Source organism: Diceros bicornis, chromosome 17, assembly GCF_020826845.1.
Source record: "Diceros bicornis minor isolate mBicDic1 chromosome 17, mDicBic1.mat.cur, whole genome shotgun sequence".
Taxonomy (NCBI): Eukaryota; Metazoa; Chordata; class Mammalia; order Perissodactyla; family Rhinocerotidae; genus Diceros; species Diceros bicornis.
In genome coordinates this window covers 52,288,620-52,302,040 of record NC_080756.1, presented here as the reverse complement: position 1 = coordinate 52,302,040, position 13,421 = coordinate 52,288,620, and positions in this window count along the sequence as shown.

Below are 13,421 nucleotides of genomic sequence, written 5' to 3'. Positions count from 1 at the left end.
CAGCAGGAGCAACAAGTTATGTAGGAAGCAAACCATGAGAGACTGGTTTCCTGAAAGCCAAACGAACAAATTTCTAGGAAGAGAAAGTGTTGAATGCTGCAGAGAGGTCAAGTAAGATGAAGACTGAGAATAGACCACTAGATTTAGCAACATGGGAGTTACTAATAACCCTGAAAGACAAATTTGGTGGAAAAAGAGAAAGTGGGAGCCTGATCAGAGCAAATTTATCAGAAAATGGGAAGATAGAAATTAGAAAAAACTAACTAAGAAAAATTTTCAAGGAGGTTGCTGTACAGAGGAGAAAAGAAATAAATTGGTAGCTAAAGGAGGAGTGAGGGCTAATGAAGTTTTCTTTTTTTTTTTAAGCAGGAAAAATACTACCACGTTGTATTTCTGGTAGGGATATTTCAGTTGAGCATGAAAAAACTGATAATGTAGGAGAGAGAGAGAGGAGAATTACTAGAGTAATATTATTGATCAGGTGAGAGGCTATAGAATCTAGTGTCGAACATGGATACTCCATCTGTAGTACCAGGAGTCTAGACGTGGTATATGGATGGAGATGGAAGTGAGTAAGTAGCTGCAGTGATGGGCATATTTGGAAGTTTTCAACTAATTGTTATAATTTTTGAAATAAAATTGGAAGCAAAGATATAGACTTGAGAGCGAAGATAAGGAAAGAGGCATTAAAGGTTTAGAGAGACAGGAGAAAGTGTAAAATAATCGTCTATGGGAGTGAGCGAGTTAATGCACTAGGGAAATGTCATACAATTGCTAGTCCACACCCCTCTTCTTTTTAACTCTGTCATAATTACACCTGGTGAGATTCTCTGACACTCATGTTCTTTCTCCCATCTAAGATGCTTTCTCATAAACGCCTACTTGACCCTAAGATTCAGCACAAAGACTTCTCCCTTCAGAAAGCCTTACTTGACTACCAGAGGCAGACTTATAATCTCCTTCTCTTCTGCTTCAAATTGAAATATATTTCTATTTAGCAATTATTTTATTGTGTTACTATCATTGGTTACATGCTGGTTTCTTCATTAAAGATGAATTCCTTTCAGGCCAGAAATCCCATTTTCAAAATTTTGGTATCATCATCATCTATTACTTGCCCGAAGTTCAATAGATATTTGTTAAAAGAACGATCATTTTAGAAGGCAAAGCAGGTGACTAAGTTTGAAGAGCAATTAGATATTGTGGCTGGGAGAATACTTTCTGATTGCAATTGTCGAATGTTAGAGAGGAAAGACTAGTCACCAGTAGCAGACTGAATCAATAGTAATAGAATTAATACTTTTTTAGCAGAATTTTTTTACTTACATATCTAGGAAATCCTAACATTGCCCAAAAAAGAAAGGCAATGCCTCCACATATCACACTTCATATGATCAGCATTTTCTTTGTTAAAGGAAAACACATATCACTGTGTATCTTCTAAAGAAAAACAAACAAGCAAAAAAACAAAAAACCCAAGTAATGTTTACCTTTTCCTCTATCTTCTATACGTTCTACTATTGACAACCCAACAATTAATGTATTAAAAAGGGGGGAAGTGTACTAAGATCCAACTTTTCAGCAGCAGCAGCCTCAAAAGTGCTTTGGCTCCACTTTTCAGTGGAACTTTTCTGAGAACTGTGTTGCTCAGTCTTCTGCCCTGCTCCCACAACAGAAACCCAAGTTTCCTCCTGGGACTTTTTAAAGAAATGCTCTCTTTTCTAAGGAGGAAAATATCAGGTAGAGAGGGGTAGATGCACCATTTCTTTGAAGTCTTTGCTTTATTAATGAAGACCACTTTTATTTAAGGGCCAGAGTAGGGACGATCCTTTAAAAAAATGCTGAGGGTGCAAGCTGGAATCAAGAAATGATGCTAGGGTAACCACAGGAGGCTCAGTTCCCGTATCTGAGGATAAACTCCGTCGCCCCCTTTACCTGGGCTCTTGGCCTTCTGCTCGACAGGCTGCACTCCATCGCTATTCTCAGTTCTTTCGCCCTCCATCTCTGACCCTCATGGAAAAGATTCTTCTGTGGTCACAACTGCTGGGGTAATCCTGGGGACGAATTGAGAATTCCTAGTTATATTGAGTGAAGCTCATCCAGCAGGAAACCTAAGCACCAGTGTTTTTGGTGTGCGGTGCAGCAGCAAGACTGAACTGGAAACAGCCCAGCAATCTAGCAACCTCCGCTCAGTCCGGCGGACTGGACTTCGGCCAGACGCCCCCAGGGGCAGTGCATATTCTTTATCCTTTTTTCTGATATTCTTATGAGGCTGAGCAGTAACCACTACCAGGCAAGCACCAACTGGCACCCTTGTCCAGTGGTGATGGCTCTGCAGCCAGGGATTGGCTGGAGCACAATGACGACTCTGAGAATCTAATCTCTGATTGGCTGCTTACCTCCCACCTGCCAACTACGCAAAGCAGAGCGTGGAAAGGTCCGTACTCTTCATTTTTGGCACCTTCTATGATCTCCCTAAAATCTCAAATCTGAGACAATTTAACAACATATGGGCTGTCCGCTTGCAAACTGTACATACCAACCAGCATCACATAGTGACTCTGCCCTCTTCTCCCTACTTCTTTTTCATAAGTTTTTTTTTCTGTTCTTTTTAATTTCTGAATTCTAAGTTTACCTGTGAACTGCTTAGGGAAGTTCGGGGAAACAAGGCCATTGTCTTTACATGTTTCCATGGTGCTTGAATGAAGGTTTGTTTCATGTACAGGCAGTCCTCACTTCACACAGTAGAGTGGGATGATAAAAATGACTGTGCAAGCTGAAGCCATGTTATTTTAATAACCAAGGGGGAAAATTGTGATTGTTCTTGATCTTTAAAAACTTTTGTTAAAACATTGGAAACTCTCTTACGTTCCCTCAAAAACGTATAGGGAGTAATAAACCAGTAAAACTAATATTTTTAGAGCACTGTAATTTAAAACATTAGAAACATTGAGAAACTCAAGTACTTCATTTTATTTTGTAAAAAACAAAAACAAAAACAAAACACAATGCTTACCAAGAATACTTTGAACAGGTTTGCTTCTTCTCATTGATAACTTATGACGTGGAACAAGCATTTTTTCTATGCTGTCTCAAAGTTTCTTTTTTTTGTGTGTGTGTGAGGAAGACCGGCTCTGAGCTAACATCTATTGCCAATCCCGCCCCACCCCCAAAGCCCCAGTAGATAGTTGTACGTCATAGTTGCACGTGCTTCTAGTTGCTGTATGTGGGACGCGGCCTCAGCATGGCCGGAGAAGCAGTGCCTCAGTGCGCGCCCGGGATCCGAACCCCGGCCGGCCAGTAGGGGAGCGCGGGCACCTAACCGCTAAGCCACGGGCCGGCCCTGTCTCAAACTTTCTTACTTCTAAGTTCTACATTTGAATGGGCTTTCAATATTTGATCTTTTGCGTTTGGAATGTCATGAAATATCTCTGAGAATTCTTTTGATGTAAATATTTTTTGTGGATGTAACTTCTCTGGGACATTTCCGTTCCTTTATATCACAACCATTTTCCTTATTTTTGTTGATGTTTGCTTTCACTAAATTCTGCTGGCTACATCTCTAGAGTCTCTCCAAAAGTGGAAATATCAGTATCCCCAAGAGAAGCTATTTCTTTTATAACTTTATTTACTTTCTATTTGATTTTCACTTTTAGTGTTATCACTTTTTGTTTTTTTGCTACATTGCAATCATTTTCACCAATTCCCTCTTTTGATTATCTATTTTTGTAAAATGTCATGTGAATTTATCACTGGGAGACAAAGTGGTAACACAACTTTAGACTTAACTGTCTATGTGCTAACTGATGACAGATGCATGCTAATCAGTTGTTGATAGACTTAGAAAAAAGGGACATGATTGGTCATTGATCACAATGCATGTCTGTTACATTTGTAGTCATTTGCAGACTAGAAGGATGTGCAACTATGACACACAACTATCTACTGGGGCTTTGGGGAAGAAAAAAAGGAGGAGGATTGGCAATAGATATTAGCTCAGGGCTAGTCATCCTCAGCAAAAGAGGAGGATTAGCATGGATGTTAGCTCAAGGCTGATATCCCTCACCGAAAAAATTAAATTAAAAAAAAACAACTGTAGTGATTTTCAGGCTGAAAACCTAGCAATGAATTTTGCACTTTATACAATTACAGTAAATGTGCTGTAAATATGTTGTAAATATACTGTAAAATTGAAATTTGAAATGTAGTTGGAATATGGTGTTATTTGTTAAATTACGGTAAATGAAATTTGTGCGTATCAGAACCATACAAAACAATGCATAATCACCCCACACACATATACACATTCTCTTGCAAGTGTACATAGAAAAGTAAAAATATATACACATATAAACATACATTATATACATATATACGTTATCTGCACTTATGATATTGACAAAATGTGTACCCCCAAAATTCATGTGTTGAGACTGTAACCCCCAATGTGATGGCATTAGGAGGTGAGGCCTTTGAGAGGTAATTAGGTTCAGATGAGGTAATGAGGATGGAGTCCCCATAATGGGATGCCTGTGTATGTATATATATATATATATACACACATATATATATATACATATATATCGTATCCATGCTTATTTTTGTCTGCTCAATCTGATGATTAGGGCAAGGTAAAGACTTCTTGCTATAATGTATGCATCATGCTGAGTATTCAGAGATCTGAGTTGGCTTGTTACCGAAAACACCTACATAACCTCACTACTAGGATCATCTATTTTGATAAAACGAAAGGGAATAGTAGGACATGGATACAGGTAAATGTTCAAGTGTGATGCCAGTCTATTGCTGGAGTATTTCCTCTCTGTAAGGAAATACTGAAGTTGTTTGCTATAATAAGGATGAATGTGTGGATTAGAGCAGACTAGGAAACATTTGAAGCTAGTCAAGGAGATAGTGAGGAAAAATAAGACCTGACCATCATAGATTTTTCTCCTAGCTTTATTGAGATGTAATTGACAAATAAAAATTATATCTATTTAAAGTGCATAATGTAATTTTAGATATATGTACACATTGTGGAATAATCACCACAGTCAAGCTAATTAATGTATCCATTACCTCACATAGTTGCCATTTTCTTTATTTTGTGTGTGTGTGTGGGTGGTGAAAACACGATTTACCCTCTTAGCAAATTTCAAAGATACAATACAGTATTGTCAACTATAGTAACATTACTATACATTAGATCTCCAGAATTAAATCATCTTGAATAACTGATACTTTGTACCCTTTGACGAACATCTTTCCATTTCTTCATCTACCCAACCCCTGGCAAGCACCATTCTAGTCTCTGATTATGTGAGTTTGATATTTTTATTTATTTTTTATTTTTTTAAATTTTTTGTTTATTGCAGTAACATTGGTTTATAACATTATATAAATTTCAGGTGTACATCATTGTACTTCTGTTTCTGCATAGATTACATCATGTTCACCACCCAAATACTAATTACAACCCATCACCACACACATGTGCCAAATTATCCCTTTCACCCTCCTCCCTCTTCCCTTCCCCTCTGGTAACCACCAATCCAATCTTTGTCCCTATGTGTTTGTTATTATTGTTATTATCTACTACTTAACGAAGAAATCATACGGTATTTGACCTTCTCCCTCTGACTTATTTCACTTTGCATAATACCCCCCATGTCCACCCATGTTGTCACAAATGGCTGGATTTCATCGTTTCTTATGGCTGAGTAGTATTCCATTGTGTATATATACCACATCTTCTTTATCCATTCGTCCCTTGATGAGCACTTAGGTTGCTTTCAAGTCTTGGCTATTGTGAATAACGCTGCAATGAACACAGGGGTACATGGTCTTTATGCATTGGTGTTTTCAAGTTCTTTGGATAAATATCCAGCAGTGGAATAGCTGGATCATATGGTAGTTCCATCCTTGATTTTTTGAGGAATCTCCATACTGTTTTCCATAGTGGCTGCACCAGTTTGCACTCCCACCAGCAGTGTATGAGAGTTCCCTTCTCTCCACATCCTCTCCAACATATGTTGTTTCCTGTCTTGTTAATTATAGCCATTCTGATGGGCGTGAGGTGATATCTCATTGTAGTTTTGATTTGCATTTCCCTGATAGTTAATGATTTTGAACATCTTTTCATGTGTCTGTTGGCCATCTGTTTATCTTCTTTGGAGAAATATCTGTTCAGGTCTTTTTCCCATTTTTTAATTGGATTGGTAGTTTTTTTGTTGTTGAGATGCATGTGTTCTTTATATATTTTGGAGATTAAGCCCTTAACAGATGTATGGTTTGCAAATATCTTCTTCCAGTTGTTAGGTTGTCTTTTCATTTTGTTGATGGTTTCCTTTGCTGTGCAGAAGCTTTTTAGTTTGATGTAGTCCCATTTGTTTACTTTTTCTATTGTTTCTCTTGCCCTGTCAGACATGGTGCTTGAAAATATGTTGCTAAGACCGATGTCGAAGAGCATACTGCCTATGTTTTCTTCTAGAAGTTTCATAGTTTCAGGTCTTACATTCAAGTCTTTAATCCATTTGGAGTTAATTTTTGTGTATGGTGTAAGATAAGGGTCTACTTTAATTTTTTCACATGTGGCTATCCAGTTTTCCCAAAACCATTCGTTGAAGAGACTTTCTTTTCTCCATTGTATGTTCTTGGCTCCTTTGTCAAAGATTAGCTGTCCATAGATGTGTAGGTTTATTTCTGGGCTTTCAGTTCTATTCCATTGATCTGTGTGTCTGTTTTTGTGCCAGTACCATGCTGTTTTGGTTACTATAGCTTTGTAGTATATTTTGAAATCAGGGAGTGTGATACCTCCAGCTTTGTTCTTTTTTCTCAGGATTCCCTTAGCTATTCGGGGTCTTTTGTTGTTCCATATAAATTTTAGGATTTTTTGTTCTATTTCTGTGAAAAATGTTGTTGGAACTTTGATAGGGATTGCATTGAATCTGTAGATTGTTTTAGGAAGTATGGACATCTTGACTATGTTAATTCTCCAATCCAAGAGCACAGAATATCTTTCCATTTCTTTGTGTCTTCTTCAATTTCTTTCAGCAATGTTTTATAGTTTTCGGTGTACAGATCTTTCACCTCTTTGGTTAAGTTTATTTGTGGGTATTTTATTCTTTTTGTTGCAATTGTAAATGGGATGATATTCTTAATTTCTCTTTCTGCTACTTCATTGTTAGTGTATAGAAATGCAACTGATTTTTGTATGTTGATTTTGTATCCTGCAACTTTACCATATTTGTTTATTACTTCTAAAAGTTTTCTGGTGGATTCTTTAGGGTTTTCTATATATAAAATCATGTCATCTGCAAATAGTGAGAGTTTCACTCCTCCCTTCCAATTTGGATCCCTTTTATTTCTTTTTCTTGCGTGATTGCTCTGGCTAGGACTTCCAGTACTATGTTAAATAGGAGTGGTGAGAGTGGGCGTCCTTGTCTGGTTCCTGTTCTTAGAGGGATAATTTTCAGTTTTTCACCATTGAGGATGATATTAGCTGTGGGTTTGTAAGTTTGACAGTTTTAGATTTACATATAAATGAGATTATGCAGTATTTGTCTTTATGTGAATGGATACACTAGACAAAAAGAAGAAAATTCTGAATACAAGAACACAAATAGCAGGGTCAGGGGGAGGGGGAGTAAAAGTGTAGAGTTTCTGTATATAATTGAATTTAAATTGGTATCTACCATTAAATCCAATCAAATTATTATACACAAAATCAGCCTCTAACTCATAGGAAGGAGTACATACCACACACACTCCCACCCCCAAAATAGGACTCCACCTAAAATGTTGAAGAGGACAATGGATTGTGATATGTAACCAATAGTGTCTGATATAGAGTTATTACCAAAAGATTTAATAAAATGTGTGTATGTGTGTAAGGGGTTTATTTACTGATTGCAAGACACAAAGAAAGAGATAGTACCAATATTCCTCGCACACAGTATAACAAAGTCTTAAAAAGTGAAAAACCCATTCTGCTCAGCTTTAGCTGAGATGTTAAAGGTGAAGAAAAATTCAGAAGCACTAAGTATTCTTGTATCCCAAAGCCAGGTACTCTATCACTTATGCAGGAGCTACTAAGAGTGTAAAATCAAGTTGACTTACATTAAACCACGATTCTCCCTGTGAGTACAAATAAATTTAAGTGACAAACAACAAACGAAAAATGTATTTGGAAGAGTTATCATTATGCTGTGCATCACCCCAATGATCCACACTGAGAGAGGGAAACTGTTTCCCACTCATCTCCAAACAAGTGATAATAGCTCCAAAGGGACCAATCAATGGACACAAGTGTGTCCCTTGGTGTTAAAGTGGTAGTGACCATTATCTGACCCTACCCAGGGAAGGCTAAAAATGACTTATGGCGCAGCCTGAAGCCAGCAGAGCAAAGAGAAAAAAGACTGCAAGGGAGCTAATCTATTTCCACCAATCACACAGTGGAAACAGATGTGCATCCCACCTTGGGAAACTGGTTTAGGGTGATTATAAAACATATCAAGTGCAGATTTAATGCAATCCCTACCAAAATGCCAACAGTGTTTTTTGCAGAAACATAAAAATCCATCCTAAAATTCATATGGAAATGTAATAGTTCTCGAATATTCAAAACAATTTTGAAAAAGAATAACTAAGTGGGAAGTCTCATACTTCTCAATTTCAAAACTTATTGCAAAGCTACAGTAATGAAAACAGTGTGGTACTGGCACCAAGACAGACATATAGGCCAACAGAATAGGATAGAGAGCCCAGAAATCAATCCTTGTCTGTGTGCTCAAGTCATTTTCAACAAGAGTCCCAAGACCATCTACCAGAGAAAGGACAATCTTTTCAACTAATAGTGCTGAGGAAACTGGATATCTACATGACAAATAATAAAGTTGACCCTTACTTTGCACTGTATACAAAAATTAATTTAAAATAGATCAAAGACCTAAATGCAAGAGGTAAAACAATAAAACACTTATGAGGAAAGCTTCATGACACTGGATTTGGCAATGATTTCTTCGATAACACATCAAAAGCATGAAAACAAAAGTAAAAATAGTTAAGTTGCACCATATCAAAATTTAAAAAATTTTTGTGCGTCAAAGGATATAATCAACAGAGTGAAAAGGAAGTGTACAGAATTGCAGAAAAGGTTTGCAAATTGTATATCTGATAACGGATTAGAATTCAAAATATATAAAGAATTCCTACATCTCAATAGCAAAATCCCCCAAACAACTCAATTAAAAAAGTGAGCAAAGAACTTAAATAGATATTTCTGCAAAGAAGACACATAATCGGCCTACAAGCACATGAAAATATACTCAACAAATAATCATTAATGAAAGGCAAATTGAAACCACAATGAGATAAGACAATTAGGATAACTATTTATGTTCAAAATATAGAATATAACAAATTTTATGAGGATGTGGGTAAATTGGAATACTTGTGCACTGTTAGTGGGAATGTAAAACGGTGCAGCTGCTATGAAAAACAGTATGGTGGTACCTCAAAAGTTAAACATTGAATTATTATACAATCCAGCAATTCTACTTCTGGGAATACACCCTCAAAGATTTGAAAACAGAGTTTTGAAGAGATATTTATAAACTCATCTTCATAACAGCATTATTCACAATAGGCAAGAGGTGAAAGCAACTCAAGTATACATCAATGGATGAATGGATAAACAAAATGTGGTATATACATACAATGGCATATTATTCAGCCTTTAAAAGGAAGAAAATTTTGACACACGCTAAAACATGGATAAACCTTGAGTACACTACGCTAAGTAAAATAAGCCAGTAACAAAAAAACAAACACTATATGATTTCACTTATATGTGGGACCTAGAGTAGTCAAATTCATAGAGACAGAAAGTATGGTGGTTGGCAGGGGTTGGGGGAGGGGGAAGTGATGAGTTGTTTAATGGGTATAGAGTTTCAGTTTTGCAAAAATGAAAAGAGTTCTGGAGATTGGCTGCACAACAATGTGAATGTACTTAATACTACTGAACTGTAGACGTAAAAATGCTTAAGATGGGAAATTTTATGTTTTGTGTATTTTACCACAATTTTTTAAAAAAGTATCCAAGAGAACTCTAAGAAATGAAACCCTAGTAGTGAGAGTCTATAGAACCCCCAAAGCTGAGGAGGAACCAGCTCAAGAGAAGTATCTCTGACAGGAAGTAAGCAGCAGTCAAATAAGGTGATTTCTGAAAAACCTACAAAATCACTCAGTAGGGAAGCCATCAATAGCACACATATGTTCTTCTTGTCCTCCAGTTTTCTCTTCCCCATTAGAAGTCAGAACAGCAGCTGATAAATAGAGGAATTGATGAAGCTAGGGAAAAATGTGGAAGCAAACAGCACATCCCACCCTCTGTAGGCTCCCAGGTCTGAAATAGTATAGACCGGAGCAGGGAAGAGGTTTTAAATTAAACAGGGAAGAGTTGAGTTTTGATATTATGTTAGACATAATAATTTCTGAAATGAGACTGTTCTTGTTACTGAGAGGAACCACAAAACTGTGAGACTGACCCCAAACTATCCAGGTGTGGAGAAATAAAAGTCTCAGAGTGACTTTAATGGAATGAAAGAAGAAAGCTAATTTCTGTGTGTACATGCGAAGCTACAGTCCTTTCAAAATACCGGATTCACCTGTTTGCCTTTCCTCTGATCCATGTCTGTGCATTCTTCCCATCTTCATGAATGTGGCTGAGGGTTGTGGGTTAATGGTTCTTCCTTGACTGTAAACTTGGGGATATCAGTTTCTGTTACGTGGGAGGGAAGAGAAGCAGAACCTTAAGCAATATCTCAGTCATACAGATTGCTTTTAAAATAAATACACTGTTTTCTGGAATCTCATGGTTGCGTTGAAGTTTTCTCCTATTTATTTTATGAACTGTTTCAGAAGGAATTGTTTCCTATGATTCCTCAGAACATACAGCCTTTTAAAAACATTTAAATCATTGCATATGCCTATACATTTTCCCCAATTTTGTTCGTGTTTTCTAGCAATGGATTTTGAGATGAGTTACTTCAGAATGAGTATTGAATGTTTTAGACAAAGTGGAGAATAAAAACAATTATATTATTAATAATTATATTATGTGAAATTTGGAATCCAACTGCCTCTAAAGGCAGTAACCAAGAATATGGTACAGCAGTCCCTGGAGTGAGGTCAGTCAAGAGAATGTTGCCAGGCAACAAACTCAACCAGTGTTTAGTGTGTAATGATCTGAAGATGGTCTGGGGTTGAGTCTGTTGCCTGGCAACGTTCCCTTGACCGCTCTCACCCCCAGTGACTACTGCGCTGAGCTTGTAGGGTGCTGGTTCCCCTCCAGATCTCCGGTTGCCCTTAGAAATAAGGAGAGGTGGAGATGGGCACTGCTGGACCAAGCATTCTGGTGTCTCAGTACTTATGTTTCAGTTTTGTGTTATTTCACTCCACCTGTTGTGGCAGCTGAGATTTAGAAGTTTGTGTTATGGAGTTTCCTTTACTAGCAAACTAACTTTGCAGAAACCTCAGTAGCTGTGCTCCTGATTCATTCAGTAAGCTTTCTGAGACTTGTGATGGTCAGAGCCTAAAGTAGCAGGCAACCATTGCATAAAAAACACAATGAATTTCTTGATGCCTTTCAGTCATTTGGAAAATGGTAACTGGGCACCTAAATACTCAATCAATAATATGAAACATCCTGGGATTAGGTAATAGATAGGATGACTGATATGTGTGTAGAGGGATGGGGAGAGTATACTTTAGCATGTGTCAGTATAAACCTTCCTTCTCATTAAAAGAATTATTACTACCTATACAGATTTTCTCCTTTTTTCTAGCCAACCTCCTCATGTGTAGAGTGGGCAGATTTAGCAAATTAAAATCTGGAATTCCCAGTTAAATTTTAACTTAACAACAAATATTGCAAATACAACAAATACAAACATTGCATGAAGAATACGTGCACAAAAAATAAATCATTTTCAGTTTTAAATTCAAATTTAAGTGGATACCTTGTATTTTACCTGACAACTCTAGTTAGGTCACAACAATTTTTCTTATCTTTTAAATTGTTCGGCACTCTAGGGCTTTGTTTGGGATTTTTCTCAATTCTCCGCTTATACTTCTTTGTGAACCCTTAAGTAGTGATACAGCCCAGAGACTGAGGACAGGAAAAGAATGTGCACCAAAGTCAAGAGGGATTGCTGCCCCTTCAAGGGTGGAAAGGACCCAGAGAAAGGGGAAGTGGAAAAGACAACATGACATGCTGGGAAGCAGTTCATCTGAAGACGAGAGAAACGCTGGAGGAACATGGAGAGTTGAGACAGGGTGAGTATCAAGGAATTACCACTGTGAGTACCTAGAGCTTTCTAGAAGCCAGTGTAAATACTATCACAACATTTTCCTGTCTTTCCCCAAGAGTATAGATATGTTTCTGTTTCGCTTCTGGTTGTAATGAATCCTTACCTGTGGCCTGACAGGGAGAATTTCCTGCTTTGCCCCCAGTGGCTTAAGGTTTTTGCTCCACAGGGGAGAAATTTCCAGGTGGGGCTCTGTGTCTTTTGCACAACGATTGCTGTTCATCTCCCCCAGGCCTGCAACATAAGAGAAACTTTCTAAAGTCTCCTAACCTGCCCTCAAACTTGCAGCATCCGGTGAGGTCCGTGGGTGTGATTTGCCTTTGTGTCTGCAGCTCTCAGGGGTTCTAAGCTCTCATGCAAAATCACACTCTGCCTTTAGCAACTAGCTAAAAGCTTCAGCTGAATTGGTTGTAACAGCTTATATGAGTTGAGTATTCACCCCAGGTAAGCAAGATTTCATGCCCTGTCTTTCCTCGGAGGTACCTGTCTTTCCTTCGATTTCAGCTTAGTTGATTGCCATGTGACCTCAGATCTCTGATGGATTTAAGAAAGTTGTGAATTTGCAGACTCTCCAGCTTTGCTTTGTTGCTGTAAAAGCAGGAGTTACGTACTTTCCAGCTTTCTACATGCTAAGTGGTCCTGAGTCTTCCCTTCCGGTGGCTATCTGCTCTGGTGACCCAGCCTTGTAGCCTTTACAGGTTGAAGTGTTTGCTCACTTGGAGTGGGTTAAATGTCAACCACACTTTGGACTCAAGACTAAAACGAGAGGTAAGAATTAACTCATCCAATACTGATTTGCTTCAGGATTAGCTCCTTTAAGTCTGCAAAGTAACTGGCTATGCTTGAGTGCTTAAGACAGTTTGGATAGCATGCATAAGTGAGGGATCAGGTGGTAGGCTCTGACACATCTTCCAGTTACAGACATAGGGAGGGAGGCTGGTGGGCTCTGTCGCAAAAATACTGAGGCAGCAGAACAGAAGAGAAGCAAGATTTTCCCATGTCATATTGCCGTGACCAAAAAGCTTAGAATGCATTCCTTAATCATGCCAGCAG